Below are 25,440 nucleotides of genomic sequence, written 5' to 3' on the forward strand. Positions count from 1 at the left end.
AAATGTCAAGCGTGGTTTTAAACCGCTTACGCACAAGACTATCCACTAAAGCAGAGCTGTGAGTATTCTGCACTGCACAGGTACGGCAATGCGAGTTTGAATGCCGGTAATCCAATACCAAACGATATGAACCGTCAGGCTTGGTTACAGTAAAAAGAGGATTATTCATTGGTGACACACAAGTTTCAATAACGCCCTGATATTCTAATTGTTCAAGGATTTCTGCAACGGAAGCCTTCGCTTCGCGCTTTATGGGATATTGAGGTTGAGGCATAGACCGCAAAGGAATCTCGTGGTGCGGGGAAAATTTATCCCATCCACAGTGCGTACGGTACAGAGCCGGCACAAGGGCCTTAGCCCACTCTTCTGCAAAATTCAGCGCATGCTCCTTCAAGACCGTGTGCGCGAAACTAGGGAGGATTACCTCCTCCCCTCTCGGAGCTGCGAGCACAAAAGGTGGGGGCCAGTCAGCCTCCACTAACAAAATGTCATAGGTAGTCGTAAGATTGTCCCAAAATACCCCTTCTATGGTGCATTGAATGTCACCTTCAATGAATAAGACTATTTCATAGAGTCTGTCAGGGGGAGCTACTCTAGTGTCAGCTGTCTCCACAACAACATAACGGTCAGTCGCTGTCACCTTCAGTAGTGGACGCAGGGCCTCTCGCACTATGGTAATCTCCACCGCACTGTCCAGCAAGGTCAGAGCCCATGTCAGATTCTGAAGCTGGGTTCTCATTATCTGTGGCATATCTGTGTGCTGTTAAAGCAGTGACTTTCATTTTCTGAAACTGGGGTCTCTTCGGTGTAGAATCATCCTACTTGCCTTTACCGTCTTTCGGGCGGGGCTGGTCACGTCCTTGTTGACCACCCCGACCCCTGCTGCCTCCTCCACCACCGGACGAAAAGGCCGACGACTCCTGAAAAGAACGAAGTGAGCGTTGGTCAGAAACCTGAAAACGATCAGGTGATTTTATCATCGCGCGATCGCGCAAGTCATAAATACGTTCTGTCGGCGCAGGCAATGGAGACGCAGGGCGAGACTTCTGTTTCTGTTGTTGTTGTTGTTGCTTTCCCTGTTTCTGTTTTTTTAGGCCAATTTTGTTTTTTGGACTTGGGCTGGTCGTCGGTCTCCGACTTCTGCCCTTGGGTTTGTTTTTTCTCTTTAGTAGAAAAAGGCTTGAGACCCCTACTATTGCGGCCCACGGTTTTATAAGCCGCCACAATAATCCTCGCCAACTGCCGGGCTTTTTCGGCCTCGGGAATCGCCTGCAAAGCATTGGCAACCTGAAAGTTCACCGCATCACCCTTGACATTAGCAAGAACGAGATCGGAAACCACATCAAAGGCTCCACAGAGACGCATACCCAATTCAACCGCAGCCTCTGGTCTGTGTTCATCTTGAACACGTTTAAGGACCGTCGGCAGGACAGTCATAGACGGAGTGCCGTAACACCTCGTGTAGACCGCCGCAAATGTCTTTCCCCAGGTCTCACAGTCACCGACTTCGGGGGTCAAGTCCTTTGGTAAGCTAATTGTCAGAATCCTGTGTTTCTCACCAGGAGACGTGTTAGGAAATACTGCCTCCAGTTGGTCAAACTTCTCTGCAAGCCAGAAAGGAAAATCATCCTTTTCTTGGGGGCGCTTGCCCATCACAGCGTTGACCATAACGGGACTGAGCTTCATTCCGCCTTGTCCGGCAGGAAGCGCCGTACCACTTGGGGCCCCACCCGGGAGATTGCGGGTAATGTATTGCACTAACGACCTAATCACGCTAATTGCGACCACATGTAGTTGACTTAACTCAGCCACGTTATATGCTCCGTGCTGAGGATGAGGCGTAAATCCAGCCAAAACAGGCCAAGTTGCGCCTGGAATGGACAAAGGACCTAACCTCGGAGCTGATAATGAATGGGGTAGGGCGCTATTAAACCAAACACGATGCTGCCAAGTACCAATAGGAATCTCCTGTGCCCTATATGGTGCATATTATGCTGGCACAGCCGTGGGAGTGTACATGTCGAACATACGAGTATCTGCATTCATAGCTGGGAAGGTCTCCCATGAGTAGACAATCTCATACGGGTAAGCCACCTCTGCACTCACTACCATGATCACGGCCATACCATCTTCGGGGACATTATAATTCTGCAAATGATTGTGCACCGCAATGCGGCTATGTTGCGCAATGTCCACCGCAGCCATAGTGACACAGAAAGAAAAAAGGTACAAAGGAATCTTTGTAGCACAACTGGGTAGTAACTCAATGAAACCGTTTTAAAAAGATTCAAGCTTGAAAGGACCTATACGAATAATGGTAGGTTTGTCCGACACCACCGTTATCCGGAAACAACAGTGAAGGGTTTAAGGACTGAATGATGTACTACTCAAGTATGATGCAATAAAACCACCAACGATTGGGCGCCATGTTGCAGGGATTCCGTGCTCAGACAGAACTGTGCATAGAGGTTTGGAACCTCAGTGAATTAGGGTGTACCAAAACTCACCTTAGTACCCACAAATCCCCTACTAGACTAGCTACAGTGTCTCATTGGTTATCACAAACTCCCAATGCTTAGACAAACCAGAACAAGGACTTAGTACACCTCAGGTAACGTGGAACACATGAACACTCTATTCGTCATTTCAATCCAGAACAAGGAGTAAAAGAGGACACGTGCATATTTGAAATGTTTATTCACTAATGGAGTGTTCTCAAATGCAGTATCTTAGCTAATACAAGCAAACATATTATAAGAAACAAAGTAATCAACATAGTCACTAGTCCATAGAACACAAATGGTGAAAGCATGGTATTATGCGAAAATGAATAGGGTTTAACAAAACCTAATTCTCACCCTCCCTAGCTAGTATACTATATTATATCTAAGAAGGTCTCTTTGTGTTTTAGCAGGGCGTGCCCATACCTCAAGATCCTAGTGGTAAGGGATCGCATCATCTTCCACCAGCTCTCTGCATGCGAAGCACCATCAAGTGCGTTTGTATGCTCTTGTGCAAAGCAATATAAAACGCACATAAAGCCAGAACTTGGCTGCAGCTGCATGTATGTTATGTCTAGGAACGTGCGAAGATCAGTGCTCGCAACAACCACTGTGTTGAGATATCCTTGAAGGTTTCTGCACTCGCTGTACAGACACAGCTGGCCAAGCAAGGCTGATATCAGAGTATCAACATATTATTCTTGCATGAATCAAAACATTCTACTAGGCTTACAGCTAAAGCAACAGCTATGTGTTGTGTGCAAAAGCACTAGAAAGGTAAAATGGAGTTTAAACTCCTAAAAAGCTCATGCTAACTTAACACACCATACATGCTATATATATCTATATGATAAAACTGAGTGGTAGGTACAGAATTGTACAGGATTTGCACAAGATTAATAAAATTGTGGTACTTTGTTATCTGATAGTACCTAATCCAGTGGTGATTCTTCACCAAATTCCTTGTGACGCAGAGTGGTTTACGGTGATTGATTTGTGTCAAGCTTTTTTCTCGATAACCCTATATCTGGATAGCCAATATCTTTTTGCTTTCCGGTTCGAAGATCGTGTTTTGGCATGCTGCCGAGTTCCTCAAGGTTATACGGAGAGTCCTCCAATTTTCAATCAAATTCTGAACAAAATGTCTAGAGTCATTGGTGATGCCAGAAGACTCAGTGTTAGTCCAATACATCGATGATTCATTAGTGCCATCAAAAACACGAGAGGCATGTGTAACAGATACAATTGCTCTACTGAACCATTTGGCAGTAGATGGACATAAAGTGTCACCAGCAAAATTACAATTTTTCCAAAAAGAAGTTCAATATTTGGGACACCAAATTGAGAAAGGAGTCAGAAAAGTATTGCAAGATCGAATTGCTGTGATCTTGCAAACGCGACCTCCAAAGACGGGGAAAGAAGTTTGAATGTTTTTGGGTATAGTTGGATACTGTAGACGTTAGATTATTGGATTTTTCTTGACAGCCAAGCCATTACAGAGATTAACTCACAAAGACGTAGTCGATTCAATTCAATTGGATGAAGAAAGCATGAAGGCTTTTATGGAATTGCAAGATAGTTTATGTTGTGCACCTGCATTGGTAATGCCAGATTATAGAAAAGAATTTTCATTTTTTTGTTGTGAGAGAGATGGATGTGCGCTTTCAGTTCTGACACAAACACATGGAATGGCACGTCAACCTGTGGCATATTTCTTAGCTACTTTAAATTCGGTGGCTGCGGCGTTGCCAGGTTGTTTGAAAGTGGCGGCTGCAACTTATGTAAGTCTGGAGCAGAGTGAGTCGATTATAATGGGACATCCAGGGAAAGTCTATGTGCCACATTCTGTTGAGATTTTGCTGACTTGTACCAGGACTCAGCATATGACAAGTAGTCATTTGACTAGATATGAAAGAGTGATTTTGAGAGCTGAAAATGTGACATTAACAAGATGTACTACATTGAATCCAGCGACTTTGTTGCCGAGTTCAAGTTGTGAAGAAGTACACGATGAAGCAGACCATGATTGTTTGGATGTGACAGAATTGTGTACAAAGCCAAGGCCTGACATAAAAGATGTACCGTTGTCTGAGTCAGATTCTGTGATGTTTGTTGATGGTTCCTGTATGAGAGATGAAAAAGGTGTTCTGCGTGCTCCGTATGCTGTATGGTTCTTGAAGCATCTTTTCTAAGAGGAATAAATTCAGCTCAAATTTCCGAGTAGATCGTTTTGACCAGGGCCTTTATAATTGGCAAGAATCTGAGAATAACCATATTTACGGACAGTCAATATGGTTTTAGGGTGGTGCACGACTTTGGTTAATTTTGGATGCAACGTGGATTCCTGACTTCTTCGGGGTCACCGATTTGTAACAGTGAAAATGTAAAAGACTTGTTGAATGCTTTACAATTGCCCAAAGAGATTGCAGTGGTCAGATGTCCGGCACTTAGATCAGGAAATGACTATGTGACCAGTGGAATCAGATACGCTGACCAGGTGGCTTATTTCTGTGCACAAAATTCAGTCTCGATTAATAAAGGAACAGAGAAAGAGAATACAGATTGTAATTGTAATTTATATTTATATAGCGCATTATCACCAACGGTCTCTAAGCGCTTGCTTTGGGAACCCGTCCTGGTTTTTCTCTGTGAGATAACCCGTACTGAGCACCCCCAAAATGAAAGCCAGGCATCCCGCCGCAGGGGCCATAGTGGAGATTAAGCAAGCTATTGCCCGGAGTTGCAGAGTGTGAACCTGTGATTCGAGCAGGCACCGAAGCGAGAATTATCGAGTCCGTGGACATTTTTGGGCTCAAGACCCTGCCGCGTCGGGAATTGAACCCTGGTCCCGGGTCTGACCTCTGCTTCATGGTCTGCCTCTTCTAACCATTGAGCCATACTTCTCCACTTGATGTTCTCTACTATTGAAACAAGAAGCCAGTGATGAGGAAAAAGAACTTTGAATTAAACCAGGCTGTAAAGAGAGATTAGATGATAGAATATGGGTGTATACAGATGACAGAGTAGTGGTGCTAGATTGTCTACTGTCGCAAATGGCCAGAATGTAACATGGAATTACACATGTGGGAATAGATGCCATGATCAGACTCATTTAGCTGTCTTTGTATGACCCCAAGTTTAGGTTTATTGCCGAATATCTGTGCCAGAGGGGTGTAGTGTGCCAGCAGCAGAATCCAGGCAGAAAAACAGTTGTTAGTTGGGGCCAAATTGGAAAAGCTGCCAGACCATTTACTAGGTTGCAGGCAGACTTCATAGAGCTTCCTCCTTGTAATGGATTGAAATATGTGTTTGTTTTTGTCTGTCTGCTTTCTCGTTGGGTAGAAGCTTATCCAACAAGAAGAAGTTATAGTTTAACTGTTGCTAAATTGCTTTTGAGATAAATAATTCCTAGATTTGAATTTCCAGTCTCTTTAGAAACAGATAGAGGTACTCATTTTAATAATGACATAATTCGGATGATTTGCGTAGCATTGCAAATTGAGCAAAAGCTGCATTGTGCCTATCGACCAGAAGCGTTGGGTGTGGTCGAGCAAATTACCAGCACTATTAAATCCAGATTGTCAAAAATGTGTGCATCGACAACACTGAAATGGCCAGATGCTTTACTCTTGGTGTTATTGAGTTTGAGAAGCATTCCTGATAAAAAAGACTTGATTATCCCATCACAAACTTTTATAGGGAGAGCAATGAAACAGCTGATTGTACCAGCAAATCAACTAATTAGTATTACTGATGATCTAGTGCTTGATTATTGCGAAGGATTGGCTGATGTGGTGCGTTCTTTGTCTGACCAGGTTGGAGAAATTGCAACCACAACATAGCCGGAGCAAGCACATGATTTAAGCCCGTGTGAGTGGATTCTGGTGAAAAAACATTTGCAAAAGTCATGTTTGGAATCTAGATGGCATGGACCTTATCAAATCATACTGGTAACAATGAAAGCAGTGAAGTGTGGTGGCTTGCTGAACTTGATACACGCTGGTCATACAAGAAGAGTCCCAAGTCCGCTGAAAGGCAAGAAGAGCAGCGACTGGCGGAGCGACTAGAAGAGCCAAAAGCTGAAGAACGTGAAGCTGCAGAGTCTGAAGCTACAGACTTTGAAAGTGTTGAACAAGTACTTGAACAAGAAAAAAGTCAAATAAAGTGGGCACAAGCTACTGGGTCTCATAAGACTGCTGATGAAGGTAGTGATGGAGAAGTGTTGAGTGAAAACAAAGAGCAAGTGCAGCAGAGACAAGGACTTAATGAAATAACTTGCAAACTTGACAATGGGTGCTTGGTGGACAGGAAGCCGGGGGGAGAATCAAGATGTCGGGTTGATTCCGCCACAGAGTGGTAGCAGTTCTTGGAGGCTCCTGGCTTCCTGCCATCAGGATTCCTACGTCATTATGAGAAAAGAAATCGGCTGAGTAGAGAGATTGAGAGGAAGGAAAAAAGGGTTACTGCTGTATACGCCACTCACCTCGGACATTCTGAATCTCAAACGGCTGCTGGATGCTCCGTATCGTCAGAAGCTGGTGTAGGCGGCATTTGCTCGCACTCAGACTGTCGAGCACACGCCCGCCCTGGAGTCCGGTGATCCGCTGGGCGGGTCCTACCTTGCTTGCCGCTCCGCTAAGTTTTGAACTGAGGGAAACGAAGACATCGGTGCTGTCTGGACTGTTTGGGGCTGGGCTGGTATCTCAGATGAGAATGGCCTCAAAGATTAACACCAGAGCTACTTGTGGGGGGAAAAGCGCTAATCCGGAGACACCAACGCTGAAGTTAATGTCTGTTGATTTAATAGATTCTGCCACTGTGGATAAAACACTGGTTTTAGCGGGTAAGCAATTGATCCGTGCCCCGCTTTTGTTGTCACGAACTCCAGCTGTAATTCAGGGGGTTACGGTGGCAACAATGTTTCCATTGTGATGGGCTGTTTCGACTTAGCAGCGGCAGGAGCATTTAAAAGTATGGATGATAAAAATCAAGCATCTCCTACATTAACTAAACTGCCTAGTAAAGCGACGGTAAAAGCTAAGTTTGTAGAAAGTACAGATAAAGCTGAGGCGGAAATAGAGGCTGAAGTTGATGTAGCTTCTGAAGGGAGAGAGAAGGGCGATGCAGATTCGGTCGAGGATAAGACTAACCCGAATACAGCAAGCCTGGACGGCAATAAGACATCTGGCACTGCCACTGAATTAATAAGTGAACTTCCCCTGCAGTCTGGCTCAGGTAGAGAGGAACAATTCCGTGAAGTAGTTGATATCCCGGAAATTGTGGGCTCAATTATAGAAGAGGCAACAGAGAGCTTGAGTGCAGACTATGAGGAGATTTACTGTTAAACCCCTCGGGCGCAAAAAAGGAAAAGCCAAAGCTAAAAATAAACTCAAGAAAGGCAATTTTAATGCTTCTAATCTTGGTATCTCTTCTGTCAATTTACGTACAAAGCCTATTAGGGATGAAAGTCCTTTTGCGAAAATGGATTCAGGCGAAGGGAAGCATCAAGAATATGGCTCTGCGCTTGTCTGGAGTGAGCCCAACGGAAGTTTCTAATCTAAGAGACGGAGTAAACTCCTCTCCAACTGTGGATAACACAACGTCTCCGATTTTTGTTCAGGCTGGCTTAAAATCGACAGGCACGGATCAGATATGTGAGCCCGCTAGTAGTATTGCAGTTACTACTTTAAGCCCGATCTCAATCACAAACCTGCCCCCTATTGCTGATGCTACAATTCTAACCTCAGGTACTTCATGCACTAATGAACCATTAGCTCCAGAAGGAACTTTGGACCCAGAATATGCCACCTCCTCTTTTGATCTAATTTTAAAGACTCTCGTGGACCATCGACAGGAAGGGCAGCAACACTTTCTTCAGCTTAAGGAAGACAAACTGCAGCAAATTAGGGGGTAACTCAAGAGATCGAAGAGCTAAAACAAAGAGTAGTTGACGTGGAAGAAGTGGCTGCACGTACTGAATCTCTAACCAACAACATGCGGCGCAAATAACGAACTTGGAAACTAAACTGGAGGACATGGAAAAAAAAACCACTGTAGAACACTTACACCATGGTATCTCATAATGCAGAGGAAGGTAATTTATTTGTTTTCAAGAGATGTATTCTCTTAGATGCCTAGTTTGGAATGTGGCTGGTCTTAACAACAAGAATAAGAGGAGGCTGGTTCAAGAAGAGCTTAAAATGTATAAACCCCATTTGGTTATGCTTTCAGAAACTCATATAGGATTTCAATTTTACAAGAAGAAAGAGGAATTTGCTATATTCAATATGCACATCAACATTTGTCTGTTTGTGATTCTAGAACATGTAATGATGGATGTACATTTGTTTTTTTAGTGCAACCTTGATGTAAAGTGCTTTTCCTCTTCAAGCACTACCCATGTACAAAGTGCCCCACAGCCGTGTTTCAGGTTGTAACATCCATATACAATACAAACACATCAATTGCACATCACAAAAAGTCTCTTTCAGTCATTTGCTGTAAGCATGTGTGAACCCGATTTCTTTGTCCAAAGGAATCACGTGATATTTATCCAAAATCTTCTTTTTAAGACACAGTTCTTGACAGCCGCTTTATTTCTTTTTAAGACACAGTTCTTGACAGCCGACGCACGTTTCGCCCCTATGGGCTTTCTCAAGGCAAATCTTCAATTTATACGATACTTTGTCTTCCAATACTAGAGTGTAGTATGCTCCCTTTGAAGGGCGTCCGCCCAATCAACAATATCCAATTCTAGTAGCACTCTAATAAAGGTTGTAGTTGTCCTCATTTTCTCTGTGGAGCCATGATAAGTTCCAACTTCTATTTTTAAACACCGTCTTCCACTGAAATCGCGTTCCAGACCAGGTATATATAGGATTTCAAGATAGGAAATTATTAGGGCAATTGGGATATGAGCTTGTTGTTTGCTCTACTTTGAGTGCTTCTATCCGGGGGGTTGCAATATTGAAACAAAAACAATTAAGTGTGGAAAATATCCGAACAGCTGCTGATACGAGGGGTAGATGGGAAATAATTCAAGCAGAATTTGAACACTGCAAATATGTTTTTTTTGTGGCATACGGACCTAATACTGACGAACCAATTATGTATGATTGGTTAAATGTTGAATTGTTAGATTGGGTAGGAGAGTTACTGATTATGGGCGACTTCAATTGTGTTATGAATTATGATCTGGATACTACTAGGTGGGGTGCTTTTCAGCAAATGCGTAGAATTAGAGCTGCTATATCAGAATTAAGCCACTTGTACAATTTGAAAGATGTTTGGCGCACAATTCATCCTAATATAGCTGGGTTCACGTATTATTCTGCGCCTCATAAACTGTGCTCCTGAATAGATATGGTCGGGGCGACAGATAGAATTTTGGATCACAGCATCATAGAATTGTGCTCAAGAGTCACATCTGACCACAACCCTATTCTTTTAGAATTTAACATCTCTACTAAGAAACACGGTGTCAGGAAATTTACGTTCCCCAGATACCTTTTTTCTGATGTAGCTTTTATCTTTCAATTTAAAGGACACATTATCGAACTTATTGAGATTAAATTGAACTCCGCCACAGTAATATCTGTCTGGGATGCCTGTAAAGCCAGTATAAGGGGTTTCACCCAGCAATATGTTTTTAGAAAGAATTCAGAACGCTTGAAAGAGATTAAATCTATGACTTCCAATATCTTGTCTCTGGAAACTCAGCTGGCAGAGGCTCTTCAACAAGGAAAGTCTAATGCGGTTGAGCTAAGAATGGAACTAGTGAACCTTCAATCAGCTACTAAAAAGACGTTTAGGGAGAAGTATAGTGTGAAACTTCATAAGTATCATCTATCTCAGCACGAAAGCGGCGATAGAATCGGGAAAGTATTAGCCTACAAAGTAGCTGACAAGAAGGCTGAGATATTATTTAAGGCTATTAAAGATATTAACACCATAACTTACAACCAACCAGATCAGATACTCGATCAATTTATTAAATATTACAGTAGGTTATATACTCCTGAAAGTTTTCCTACTAACTATCATATACTATCATACCTCAACACCTATCTGACAGATCAACGAGATAGAGAAGAAGTTAGCCAACTTGAGGAAACTATTACTTTTACAGAGATTATGTCGGCTATTGCTTCTCTCCCCTCTGGCAAGCCCGCTGGTGAAGATCTGCTTCCCAATTGAACTTTATAAAATATGTAAACAGGAACTACTCCCTCTTTTTAGCTCAGCCATAGACTCAATTGGGGAAACAGGGAAGTCTCCAGCATCTTGGAACACTGCTAAAATAGTATTTCTTCTTACGAAACACAAGCCCGCAGATGAATGTGGGTCATACAGACCTATTTCATTCATTAACGCGGACGCCAAGGCGTTTGCGAAAATATTTGCTACTCGACTAGCCCCTCTTATGCCGGAGCTGGTTAACATACAACAGCATGGATTTGTCATGGGGAGAGATACCACCGCCCACGTTAACATGGCAACTACCGCCTTTGATGTCGCATTATGTGATTCCACCGCACTTGGAATTGTCATGCTGGACGCTGAGAAAGCATTTGACCGAGTGGGGTGGGACTATTTATGGGCAGTACTCAAGGCTTTTGGATTCCAGGGGCAATATCTCGGTTGGATCCGGTCCTTGTATGACCAACCTACTGCTAAAATAAGTTATGCAGGTATGAGCTTGTCTAATTTTCCAATAGCGATGAAGTAAGCAAGCCTCAGCAAGGGGTTCGCCCTTCTCTGCACAGAGTCCTCGGACTATAAGAAGAAGTTGGCACAGAAAGTGGAAAATACAAAAGCATAGTTTATTAAACCTTTAAAGGTGGTACTACAGTCCACACAACACCCTTCAATATTGCATAGAATAGCACACCAAACTAAAGCACATGGCCCCTTTTATACACAAAGAGGGGGCTCAAAAGAAGGCGGTACAAACATGGAGCATGATTTATGACCATATAGGGACATTTCAGAACTCAATCAATACAAGGGTGGAGTTAATGGTTCTTGAGACCCCCAAAAGCACATTCCGATCTGATACTAATCACTAACAGATGTGGACTCTCCTGGGCATGCGCTAACACACAAAGGATGCTAATTATAGCCTGTTTCTGGGCAGATTCCAAGTGCAGTTAACAAGGAGGTAGGACAAAACTCGTGGTGAGCACATGGCAATGTATGGCATACAAAATGGCCGCCACAAATACAAAATGGAGTCGGCAAAATTGCTACGACAATGGCCAAATACAGCATGTCTTCTGCTAATGCTTAACCTAATCGCCGTTGATTTACAAAAGACGACCCTTTCAGCAGTAGCTGAAGACATTTGACTTTCTAGGATAAGCTAAGTACTCATCCCTTATGTCAATGATAATCATATCAGCTACTTCTTTATTTAAACTATTCTGCATCTTGATTTCTGCAACATTTATTCTGGTCGGTATGCAAGCAGTAATGCACATAGATCATATCATCGGACTACACTGGATACACACACAACATGTAAAGATTATTGCAATTATTATACATAGAGCAGTCAATACTTTCCAGCCCCAAGCAGAGATTAAAGTCCAGAACCATCCTGCAAGAGTCCACATACCATTCTCTGTGTGGAGTCTGCAGCGATCTTATGGAGTTTATTGATCGCTTTATACACTGATGGTGTATAATCTGGGATGAACACACAGCAACTACTACCTATAATGCGACATGCACCACCTCTATCTGCTAACATAACATCCAGAACCATTCGGTTCTGTAAAGCAACAATTCTAGCAATTTGCAATTCTTCAGTGAGGTTACCTAGGGCTACAGCTGCTTGATCTGTAACAGCTTCTACAACTGTAGTTAATTGTCGCACTTTTCTACTATTTAATGCAGCACCTACAAAAAAGAACAATCCTAAATTAAAGTCTATATACTGTTGTAGGCTAGTGTCTGTTTGATCTACATCATCAGTATTCAAGGTCCTCTTATAACGATTTACAGTAATATTGTGAATAGTTTAAGATGTCGATGGAGGTGCCAGAAACACAGGAGGCAACAAAAATGATACATAACACACTCTGGACCACCCAGCTGGTAGTCGGTAATATCCACGATTCCCACATACAAAATACGAGTTATGAGAAACTAAAAAAGTACTATTATTTAATCCATCTATATTCAAAACAGTAATACAATCACTAATCTCAACAGGAATATGTCCAATGCTCTGTACACATAAGTCTGCTTGTGCCTGACTGACAGAGATAACAAAATGTTCACTTTCAATAGAGTCTCTTGTGTTGGTAAAGATATATGGCATTGAAATATTGTCCGGTCGATATTCCTCCCACTCCCATTTAGTTCCATTCGCTTGGGGATGCCCATCTTTGTCTTGATGACATTCTTTATTCAACCGGAAAAGAAGTCTGCCCACTGTAGGCTTCCTAGTTGCAAAAAGAAGGGTATACCAGGCTCGACAGGAGCCATTATGTGAAAAAGGGAGAGGTATAAACGGTGTTCCTCCCTTCTTTTGATGTGCAGGCAGCATCCCACAAATCCAACAGTTCGTCGCATTTGTAGTAATGTGGGTATGGTGTAGCATCTGAATAAAAGTGTTATTAAGGTAGGATTGCCGATGCTTCAATTCTTGATATGGGAGCGTGAAGAAATAATGCTCCTCAGGTGTCGGTGTAGTAACAACAAACAACTCACGAGCAGGAGCTGCCTCCTCAACAGACCATGTTATTGTTGCCACAATCACCAAGGCAACAATAAGCCCTACAGCACAAAAAATCTTCCTCTTTTCCATTTTTGACGAAAGCACAAAACAATTCTTCCTGAAACTAAAGTAGTTGTCAGAGCTCTTACCCCTGGGCAGCCGTTGATTTCTTCACCACGGGCCAAGATGGGTGTCACTACTCTAATGCAGGGCTGATCCCCCCCCTTGCCACATCGGCTCTCCGTTTCACTAACCCAGGGACCGCTCAGACAACTTTCACACTACTGCAGGATTTTTTCTTGGCCTCAAATTATATCTCGTTGCTCCAGAAATTGTTCGGTCCTGGAAGTACTCCTCATATCCGTCAGGTATCACAGCACTGACTTTCTGCACATTCAGAACCTCTCGATGATCGGTCAACACAGCTGGCTCCACCAAAGCACAATGCACTCTCCGGCAGTGCACACCATGGATCCAGTTCTTCCGATTGATGACTCGAACGCTGTCCTTGTAGCGAGCAACACTTGCTCAGGCCCGCACCACCTCGATTCCAAACTGCTCAACCTCTTAAAGGACTTCAGGAGAACGAAATCACCAGGTCGGAGATCATGGCCTTCACCTGTAGATCTGTCAGTGAGTGCTTCTGGAACCTGTTGATGAATAGAAACCAAGTTATCAGTTAATTGTGCCAAATAGTCATTCATTAAGACACATGGTACATCATACACGGAACTTGGTTTAGGACCTCCCAAGATATTCATGGGTCTACCAAACAGAATCTCATAGGGGGTGAGACCTGTTCGAGAATGAAGCACTGATCTAATAGACAACAAGGCCAGTGGCAATGCATCTGGCCAAGTCAAAGAAGTAGAAGCCTGCATCTTGGCTAATTTTAGCTTCAGAGTAGCATTTTATCTTTCCAACAATCCTGCTGATTGCGGGTGGAACACTGCATGGAACTTTTGTTTGATCCCTAATCCTTTCAGGATATACTTGATAACGTTCCCTATAAAATGAGGTCCGTTATCATTCCCCAAAAGTCTACAAACACCATAACGAGGAAAAAAATCCTTCAAAAGCACCTTTGCCGTAGTAATTGCAGTATTGTCCTTTGTAGGTACGCCTCAATCCATTTACTGAAGGCACATACCACCACCAAGACATACTTAAGATTATTGCAGCATTCAAGCTGAATATAATCCATCTGCAAAACTTCAAAAGGTGCAGTTGGTGTAGCAAACCCTCCTGCTGGAGTTCGTGTCCCTTTTCCAGGATTGAGTTGCAAGCAAATCATGCAGGACTGTACTACTCTCTCAGCTGTGCTAGCAATTTCTGGATGCTCCCAAACTTGCATAATAAATTTCACAATTGCTGAAGCTCCAACATGTGCAAGCCCATGTGTCATATGAACCATAGGTTGTACAAAAGCTATAGGCAACTTCCATTCATCCATCTGTTTGTTTCGCCAACAACCTTCATCATCCAACTCTCCATCCTTAGACCATTGCTCCCGTTCTTTATCAGAAGCGGTCCTCTGTATTTCTAATACTTCTTTCCTAGCATCATGCCATCACTCAGCTTGCGATTTAACTACATAAATGGAAGTAGTGTCAGGCTGCATCGCAGTTTCACGTGCCACCCGATCTGCAAAAGCATTTCCTTGTCCCACCTTATCAGTCACTTTCTTGTGCGCACTACATTTCACTATAGCTATTTTCTTTGGATATGTTAATGCAGTCAAAAGATTATGCACTAGTTCTCCGTGCATTATCTGCATCCCGAGTGAAGTCAGAAAACCTCTTTCCTTCCAGAGCAGGCCGAAATCATGTGCCACTTCAAAAGCACAGCGGCTATCTGTATAAATGTTCACACGCAAACCTGTACTAAGCTCACATGCCCGTGTCAAAGCTATTAGTTCTGCTGCTTGAGCTGACTTCTGTGGTATGCAAGCTGTCTCCACTATCTTGTGAAGCGTAGTAATTGTATATGCGGCTGAAGTTGTACCATCCGATAACTTCAGACAAGACCCATCAACCCACAGTTCTCCATCTACATCTGGAAGGGGTGTATCTTGCAAATCAATACGACCCTTTGTCTGTTCCTCAGTCAGGAAAATACAATCATGTGTTTCTTGTGCCTCAGGCTGAGTCACCGGAAATGGCAATAGCGTGGCTGGTTTAGTGTTGCACATCTCTTCAATGTAATATGAGGGGCTAACAGCGTCAACTCATATCCTGTTAGAGGAGCGCTTATTAAATGATGGGTCTTTGTTTGATTCAAAAGGGCGTCACCAGCATGGGGTACCAGCACCAACAGCTTATGTGATAAGACTATCCCTTCACTCTGGCGTATTGACACAGCTGTTGCTGCAACCAAGCGAAAACATCCAGGCAACGCTCGAGCAACAGGGTCAAGCACTGCTGAAAAATATGCACTAGGATGTTTCTTATCGCCATGTCTGCACCAAAACTGACAATGCACATCCATCTCTCTCATGTACATACAATGTAAAGAGCTTCGTGTAATCTGGAGGACCTAACACTGGTGCTGAACAAAGGGCTTGTCGTAACTGTCGATAAGCATTCTCACATTCATCTGTCCATGGAAGGGGTATTGGAGTGTCTTTTGTCAAAAGGGCTAACAAAGGTTTAACATTGTATGAAAATCCTAATATCCATTGCCTACAAAAGGAAGTAAGACCTAGAAATACTCAAACTTCTTTCTGTGTAGAAGGTACTGGTGTGTCTAAAATTGCCTGAATGTGGTCTGATGTGAGTGCACGTACCTCCTTACACAAAAGGTGACCTAAGTAGGTTACCTTTGGTCTACAATACTGCAATTTCTTTTTCGGTACTTTGTGATGATGTGAAGCAAGGAAAGAAAGCTAGGACAAAGTCCATTTTTCACATTGTTCAGGGGTATCGGCTGCCAACAAGATATCATCGACATATTGTATGAGCGCCACACCTTCGGGCAGAACAAAAGAATCAAGTTGTCTCTTTAATACTTGGCTGTAAATACTAGGACTCTCAAGATAGCCTTGAGAAACTCTACAAAATCTATACAATCGATTATTCAAAGTGAAACCGAACAGATTCGGCAATCAGGATGAATAGGGATCGAAAAGAAAGCGTTCTTCAAGTCTATGACAGAGAACGTGGTTGCAGTAGGTGGAACTAAAGTAAGAAGGGTCGTGATGTCAGAAACCATTGGATATTGTGGCACCACTATCTTATTCACTTCTCGTAAGCCAATTATAAATCAATAGATCCTAGTGTCAGTGTCTTTCTTCAGAATTGGGAGAATCGGACTGTTGAAGACATTAAATGGAACTTCTTCAACAACCCCAACTTCAATAAGATCTTGTACAATTTGTGTGAGTGCTTCCTCACCCTCCTGCGAAATTCTATATTGAGGCAAACGTGGTAACACAGCTCCCTCCTTTACACTAATTTGCACCGGCGGACTAACCATCTGTCCCACATCAGTATCTGAAGTAGCCCACAAAGTGTCGGGTAGGGAAGCTAATGCAATATCTTCCTTAACAAGACAAGCTCTTTCCATTACAGGGTAGTTGTCATTCAAAAATCACACGTACTCCTTCAGGGGAACATCTTATTGTGGCGCTGAAATACTTGAGCATATCAAGGTCCACAATATTATCTGGTGTATTTGGGGAGAGCAAAAACGGGCATGATGCAGCAAATTTATCAACATGAAATGCAAGTGGTTGTGACAATGGGCTACGGGAAGGTGTTCCATCGAACCCTATCGATGTGATCGTTAAGCCAGACAGGGGAGCCCTCGGAACCAATTGTTTAGACAGAGCGCTACGAGTAGCTCCTGTATCAACCAGAAACTGATAAGTAGAACCCAAAGCATGTTCTGTAACATAAGGACCCCTCTGATCTACTAGAACTTCAACTGATTCCTTACCCCATCCTACGTAATCCTATGCATAAGCAGAATCATGTAAATCAGGCTGCGCATAATCAGACATCTGGTATTGGTTGCGCCTGTCAAAAGTATTTAAATCATTTTGTACCCGCACATTAGAATCAAACCTAGCGCGATTGTTCGTGTTGCCCCTAGGACCTGAATATCCAGCGCGATTTCTCATTGGTCCCCGACCACAGGCATAGCATTGTGAGCACAACAATGGACACTCATCTGCCCAATGGCCAAATTTCCTACAATACGCGCATTGATCAACAGTCAGATTCGAACGAGTGTAGGAATAACCATAAAATCCTCGTCCACCTCTATCATTACCTCTAGGAGGTGGACCATAAAACTGAGATAACATAACCTTTGTTTTTAATTCCTTAGACTTTTTATCCTCACTACCCTTCGCTTCTAATTCCTGACGCTCGTAATATTGAGCCATCGTCAGGAGAGATGCCAGAGACGAGGTGGTCCAAGAGCTTTCACTAGCTTTTAAACGGCTAGCCACTCCTGGTAATAGAATCGTAACGTATTTATCTACAAACAAATGTCGGCCCGTATCGTCCGTTAGCGACTGGCCACTAAAATCTTGAAATGCTTCCTCGAAACGCGTGAAGAAATCTGAAACCGATTCATCTGCCTTTTGCTTACACGATGCTAAAATAGTCCAATCAATCTTTTTAGGGGGAATAATAGTTTTTAACTTAGTTAGTATTGCAACAGGAAGATCTAAAATCAACTGACATGGCTTTTTCGCTGGTTCCCTATCCTCGTCTTCCGTCTCTATCTCCCTCCATAATGCCCCATAGGCTGCGCGATCATCAACTTTACACACAGATCTCCACATATCAGGCGGCAATATTAGCCTGAAGAATAAATCAATATCAGCTAACGTCATGGTACAAGAATTTATGGCTCTCTCAACTTCCTCATAGAAAGCGGCTGGATTTTTCCGCGGGTCAGGCAATGCAGCTTTAAGTGCCATGACATCTGCCCTATTCCAGGGAGTATACACCCAATTATAAATAAAATAACCTTTAGCATCTACAGAGGACTTATCATCACTTGTACCCGCTCACTTAGGAGGAACATATAAAGGCGCAGCCTCTCGCATAGGCTATGCATGCACTATTGCGGTCTTATCTGTTCCAAAGATAGATGATTGTTTCCCGCCGAGCGAATCCGTCCGTGCATCTGCATCTGTTTTCCGTTTCTCGTCTCGCATACGAAGCGCCTCAGTTCATAGTTTGAACAACCGGGCGAGAGTAAAAAGCCCATTACGTATTTGCTTACAATCGGCTGCTACATCATCAGGTTATAAAACACGAGAGACTTTCCGAAACATGTCAACAACTTCTTCAGCAAAAAGCTCTTTAAAATATAATCGCTCTCTGTCCTGCCACCCGTGTAAACTATCTAAGATGTTAGAAACAGTAACAGAATCACGAAGTGCTTGACAAGCAGTTTTTCTAAGTTCTGCCGCACGTTCGACCGACAGCATAGAGCGAGTATCTGGTTTTGTTCGATTTGCCCTGGAATCGTCATCTTTGTCAGATGGAGCGGATGGAACGGCATACAGAGGCAGGGGACGATCTAGCAATGAGAAATCATCTTGTGATTTCTTAAGGACAGGATAAAGAGGTTGCCGAACAGCATATTGGCCAGATATCTATAATCTGCGCTCCTTCTCCTGTCTCTCTTCCAATTATTTCACTTCTTTCTTCCTTAATTCTTGTGCTTTTTCATACACATTCTTCCGTTGCTCTTTCTCAATCAGCGCCTGCTCACGTTTCTCACGCTCACGTACTTCTTTCACCCACATTCGTACACATTCAAACATATCTTGTCTGGATTTCCGCTCAAACATACACTGTTACACAAACTCAATCTTTCACATATCAAATATCAAATATCAAATATCAATATCAAATGACCCATACATTGGCCAATGTAACTCAGGATCCTGACAAGTGTATTTCCTCCACAATGTGCTGTACATTATAGAAGAAAGACCATATTTAATATACATCTCTCTACTAGGTGTCCCTTCTGGGGGAGCCAGTTGTGATTCCTCAAGTTTTAACCGGTTATTTCCACAAAAGCAGCACATCCTACGAAGTGTGCTAAGAGCAGGCATGCCAATAATAGTGCAAAATATGCAGTATTATAATCAAAGTAGCACTTAAGGTATCTTTAATACGATGTGCCGTTCAAATCAAAGTCGCAATTTTAGAGAAAAATCTCCTCATTAACTGCCTATATGTGTAGCAACACATATATTCCACTTACAAATGCACATCATGACTAGTCATACCAAACCAAAATTGCCACAGCAAGCGTATCCTAAAACTGCCTTGCCAATCCCAGGCTTCCAAAACCCACAGCAAGTACCGTACAACAGTTCTTACCAATCACAGGGCATCCAGATTCTAACTGCCAAGTTCTAAATTCAACCAAACGGCCACTGCATGGCAAGCCAACAGAAGAGATCTGTCGAGGACCGGCACCACCTATATGGTCAGATCGGAAAGAAATGAACAACGCCTTGGATGCCAAGACTCGGGTCTCTTCTGGCAGTGATCACGTCCGCGGCGAGATTCCAATCCTTGGTCACGACCACTCCTTCGGGCATCCGAGTCGCCGATGAGCCCCACATGTCGGGCGCCAATTGAAGTAAGCAAGCCTAAGCAAGGCCTACCAGTGCAAGGGGTTCGCCCTTCTCTGCACAGAGTCCTCGGACCATAAGAAGAAGTTGGCACAGAAAGTGGAAAATACAAAAGCATAGTTTATTAAACCTTTAAATGTGGTACTACAGTCCACACAACACCTGTCCTTGAATTTGTCTTTGGTTGAGGCAAAGTTAGCCTTTGTGCTAAATGGGCATCTAACAAGAGAGACTCAACTGAATAACTAATATGAGCATTTGTGTTAAGACAAGTCCTGCCTAAATGATTCGGTGTATATATTGTGCTGATTGTCAGCTGTGACTATCTTCTTGCAGACTGCAAATTACAATCGTCTGGACTTCGACTATAGTCATATGTGTGCCATTGTGCAGTCTCTCACTAATTTATGATGCCATAACATTGTGTATAAGTGGCTATTATAGAGTGCTAAAATGGGACTAATTTGGACTGTTTCTGTTGATAAGAAAAATATTTCACTTTTATTAGATTTTCTTTCCATCGTGTTAGATGGCGTTTATATAAGCTCACTAATCCTAACATGTCATATTTGACATTTACTCTTTTGCCAAACCTTGCTTTTTAGATCCACTTTGAACCCCTACAAGATGTCCTCTCGTTTTAACGTTTCCACACACTGCGACATTTCTGTTCTTTAACTTGAGAGAATTAGACTTACAAGCTCTACTTTAGCTTGGCTGTTCGCTCTGTTTTGACTAGCTCAAGATGGCGGCCATTGTATGTTTGCTCGCCATATCGTCACAACAAGATCGATTATAGTTTAGTAGCACGTCTGTTAAACTGTAACACACTTACTTGATTGAATTTTTACGATTAGACTATCCTTTCCATTTTTTATAAGCACAAATAGACACTTTTCTAGCTTTTTTTCGTTACTTTTCCGTTTTCGCTCTGACTAAGCTAAGATGGCGACCATTGTGATCAGTGATCGCCAGGTCCTCGCGCCTTTTGGCTCTTACCAATTAGTAGTCTTAATTGACTAATTATATACATCTGAGGACTATATATATCCCCGCAGCGGCGCTTGCATTATGGAACCGGGAGACCAGACGACCACACACGCACGCGACGAACACGCCGAATTTAAGGTAAGCTCTGGGCACCTAACTCTGTATGGGCTTTAAAAGACTGAGTAGGATGTAGTCTTTACTATTTTTTGACAGCCAGCACTTTGCTTGGCTTTAAGTCCCTCATAATATTCACTGTGTTTATAATCTCGGTACATGACCATGAAGCATGACCATGCCAAGATGGCGGGCGCGCTTGAATGTCGTTTCATCTACCAATGTGGGGGGCACTAAATAACAGGTTATGGCTCCGGGTCCGCACTGTCGCCTTGATCTGTTGATATTTTCTCTCTTTTTCCAAACTAACTTTATGAGATTAGCGTTTCTAGGCGTTAGCCTTTTAAATAACTTGAATTTCCCTGACTGTGTAAATAATAAAAGCCAGACTTTGGTAAAGTGCAGACATTAGTGCTATTTGATGACCTATTACCTTAGGGTAATTTTTATTCGGGTCCAAATAAATTTCTTCATATAACGTGTACCCAATTCTTTAATTTCAGGCACTTACTTTGCTCTCTTGCTAACTTTACTGGATCCCAAAATGAAAGGATGATTTACTAAATCTGCCAACCTTACAATCATAGTAAGTGCATATTTCCATCCTATATTGACTGTTAAGCGGTCCTCAATCCTCTGAATAGGCTGGTTCTTAAGGTGACGGGCTTGCTATACAAATTTATCTTGTACAGACATACGACTTAGATTCCAATTAACATGTCGTTTGAATAGTCAAGTAAGCCTGCCAGATAGTAATAGCTGTCTCTTGTTACGCAAAAGTCCTTTATATAAAAAACCATCATCATTAAAATATTGATATATTTACTTATAGAAACTCACTGTTTGTACACCTGCCAGGACGGATGAGACGTTTAACATAAGAACACACTGCGCAAAGGTATTTGAAATATGCTATAATTTTGGAGTTCTTATGAATACGGTATAAAGTGCATCACAGTTAAATATTTCAGTAGACATGGACATCTTAAGGCTCCACGTTGGTCGAAAAAAACATGCGTATTTTGCACATACCTGTCGATTTGACGCATATGTTTACAGATTTTGCATGACTTGCACATTATATTACTGCAATGTTTGTATATGGACATATGAAAAGCGTTATTTGCACACATCATGATTAATGTTTGCTGTAATTTACACATATTTATTAGCAGCATTTGTGCAAAGAATCGAGCCTCATTTGCTCATTTGTTTACAATATCAGCCGGCACCTTATATACTATGCCATATCATTTGTATGCATACAGGAATTTGATGATGAACTTTTTGTCCCGCTGACTTTGCTTAGGGTACAAAAAATTGCATTTAACTATTACCAGGTATTTTTCGGTTAGAAGACAGTAGGCATTGTCCGTTCTTAACTCTTGATTGTGAATAGAGATTGAAAATTACCGATGACCATTGAGTCGTTATAGAACCATTGTGTTGTGTATTTCGGTTCAAACTCAGTAGGCACTGCTCATTATAACTTTTGTTTACATGGTAGGGTGAACAATACCCTGTATACAACATGCCAGTATCTGTTTAGCTTACCAAAATGCTTTGTAACAGCGCATGTTCTCCCTGGAATCTAAATGAATGGCTTCAAGTTTTTTTTCGTATAATGTATATATCTAAATGGTCTGGTGCTTTATAAATGTCCTCTTGAATCTAAAAAAAGTATAATTTAACAAAATTGTGCACGTACTGCTGTATCTATTCACACATTGTAATATATATTTTTGTATCTTTTTAAATATAGCCCTGAAGAAGTCCGGTTTCGGACATAACGCGTTGGCTATTTTTATCTGCGAGTGTTTGAACAAATAAAGAGAGAATAAAACGAAGAAAATTGACTTGAACTAATTTCTTGGGAGAACAGTTGGACTTTATCCTTGTTACAAAACGAATGTTGATTGAGTACTGACATTGTGCTTATCATACAGTTATTTGGTGTGCGAGGTCAATTTGTGAAATTAGGTGTACGGAACAAATTCTCATTTGTTCTACGTTGGGATCTAGGGGGTTGTATCCCAGACCATTCGCACCCTCACTTTGACTAATATTAGGAACTTGACTCGTGGTGCGGCCCCTAAAGCCTCAATCCCCTTCCTTGTTGTGACGTATCCTAAAACTGCCTTGCCAATCCCAGGCTTCCAAAACCCACAGCAAGTACCGTACAACAGTTCTTACCAATCACAGGGCATCCAGATTCTAACTGCCAAGTGCTAAATTCAACCAAACGGCCACTGCATGGCAAGCCAACAGAAGAGATCTGTCGAGGACCGGCACCACCTATATGGTCAGATCGGAAAGAAATGAACAACGCCTTGGATGCCAAGACTCGGGTCTCTTCTGGCAGTGATCACGTCCGCGGCGAGATTCCAATCCTTGGTCACGACCACTCCTTTGGGCATCCGAGTCGCCGATGAGCCCCACATGTCGGGCGCCAATTGAAGTAAGCAAGGCCTACCAGTGCAAGGGGTTCGCCCTTCTCTGCACAGAGTCCTCGGACCATAAGAAGAATTTGGCACAGAAAGTGGAAAATACAAAAGCATAGTTTATTAAACCTTTAAATGTGGTACTACAGTCCACACAACACCCTTCAATATTGCATAGAGTAGCACACCGAACTAAAGCACATGATCCCTTTTATACACAAAGAGGGGGCTCAAAAGAAGGCGGTACAAACATGGAGCATGATTTATGACCATATAAGGACATTTCAGAACACAATCAATACATGGGTGGAGTTAACGGTTCTTGAGACACCCAAAAGCACATTCAGATCTGAAACTAATCACTAACAGATGTGGACTCTAATGGGCATGCGCTAACACACAAAGGATGCTAATTATAGCCTGTTGCTGGGCAGATTCCAAGTGCAGTTAACAAGGAGGTAGGACAAAACTTGAGGCGAGCACATGGTAATGTATGGCATACAAAATGGCCGCCACAAATACAAAATGGAGTCGGTTCAATTGCTACGACAATGGCCAAATACAGCATGTCTTCTGCTAATGCTTAACCTAATCGCCGTTGATTTACAACAGCGAGGGGCACTCGGCAAGGGTGTCCTCTGTCACCCTTGCTGTTTGCTCTCTCTATGGAACCGTTTTTAAATGCGCTTCAGTCCCAAACTGAAATTATCCCCTTCCAATATGGTAGGAACACTTTAATAATAACCGCGTATGCGGATGATATTGCGATCTTCACTACTGAGTAGCTAAAGCTATTCCGGGGATGACTAAGGAAACAAAAAGGTTCGGGGATATTTCTGGTTACAAACTAAACTTAAACAAAACACAGGTCATAGTCAATTGCAAACCATCGGTATTGGTTCAAGGTATATGTATATTTGGGAGAGAAAATCTCTGCAAATATTGATGAATTAATTACACTCAACTACGATTTATTATTAAAGGAAATAGCTCCTTCATTAAAAAAATGGCATAAGATACCACTTAGTTTAGTTGGACGGATCAATTTAATAAAAATGAAAATATTACCTAAATTTCTTTATTTATTCAGATCAATCCCCCTACGCCTTAATAACCTTTTCTTTAAAAAACTTTATGGGATATGTAGTAGCTACATTTGAGGATACAAAAAAGCTCGTAGATCGATTTAGCTGTTGAAACTTCCAATTGAAAAACGAGGGTTAACTTTTCCTGATTTTAAACTATACTTTTTTGCAACATTTTTTGGTCGCCTTCGAAGTCTGCTTAAAACGGAAAACTCGCTCTTTTTCTATCAGTTCATGTTGGGCTCTGACTGTAATCAATTTCTGGCTAGAGTCCATGACCCAAACTACTTCAAGCGGGTCAAGTTTGAGACTGCTAGGGAGATTGTAAGAATTTTGAATTTGATTATGATTTACGGTAAGATTTCCTTTTTTCCTCCCGAACTACAGCTATGGGGCAATCCAGGACTTCCTGGAATTTTTTCGGATGGTGCAGGGATTTTATGGTCCAGTTGTGGTATCAATATTCTAGGTAATCTTTAGGGCCCTGACGGATTACTTGACTTTACATCACTTAAACTTCTTTACAAACTGAATGATGGTATGTACTTTAAATATATGCAAATCCGGGACTTTTCAGTCCGGAAAATGAAAATTAACGAAGTTGTTTATTCTGACATTTTAAAGTGTCTTTACTCTGATAGGACCAAATCACTCATTAGTGAGGGCTATAAACACCTAATTCAGATGAAAGCTGATGACTGTAGCAAACTAGTGGCTAAATGGACCACTAAAATGGGTATAAATATAACATCAAATCAGATATTTGCTTCTTTCTGTCAAATTAACCAGGTGGTCTAGTCTTCGAGTTTGAGACTTCAATTATATAGAACTGTCTGTCAACTGTATTATACCCCCCAACAAATTTCCAGATGGTCATCAAGTAATCTATCCAAAGATCGTATCAAATGTCCTAAGTGTGACCTGGTGGCAGCCGATCTGGAGCATATGCTTTTTGCTTGTCCCGCATTGTGTGAGT

Source organism: Lissotriton vulgaris, chromosome 3_1 (genome assembly GCF_964263255.1).
Source record: "Lissotriton vulgaris chromosome 3_1, aLisVul1.2, whole genome shotgun sequence".
Taxonomy (NCBI): domain Eukaryota; kingdom Metazoa; phylum Chordata; class Amphibia; order Caudata; family Salamandridae; genus Lissotriton; species Lissotriton vulgaris.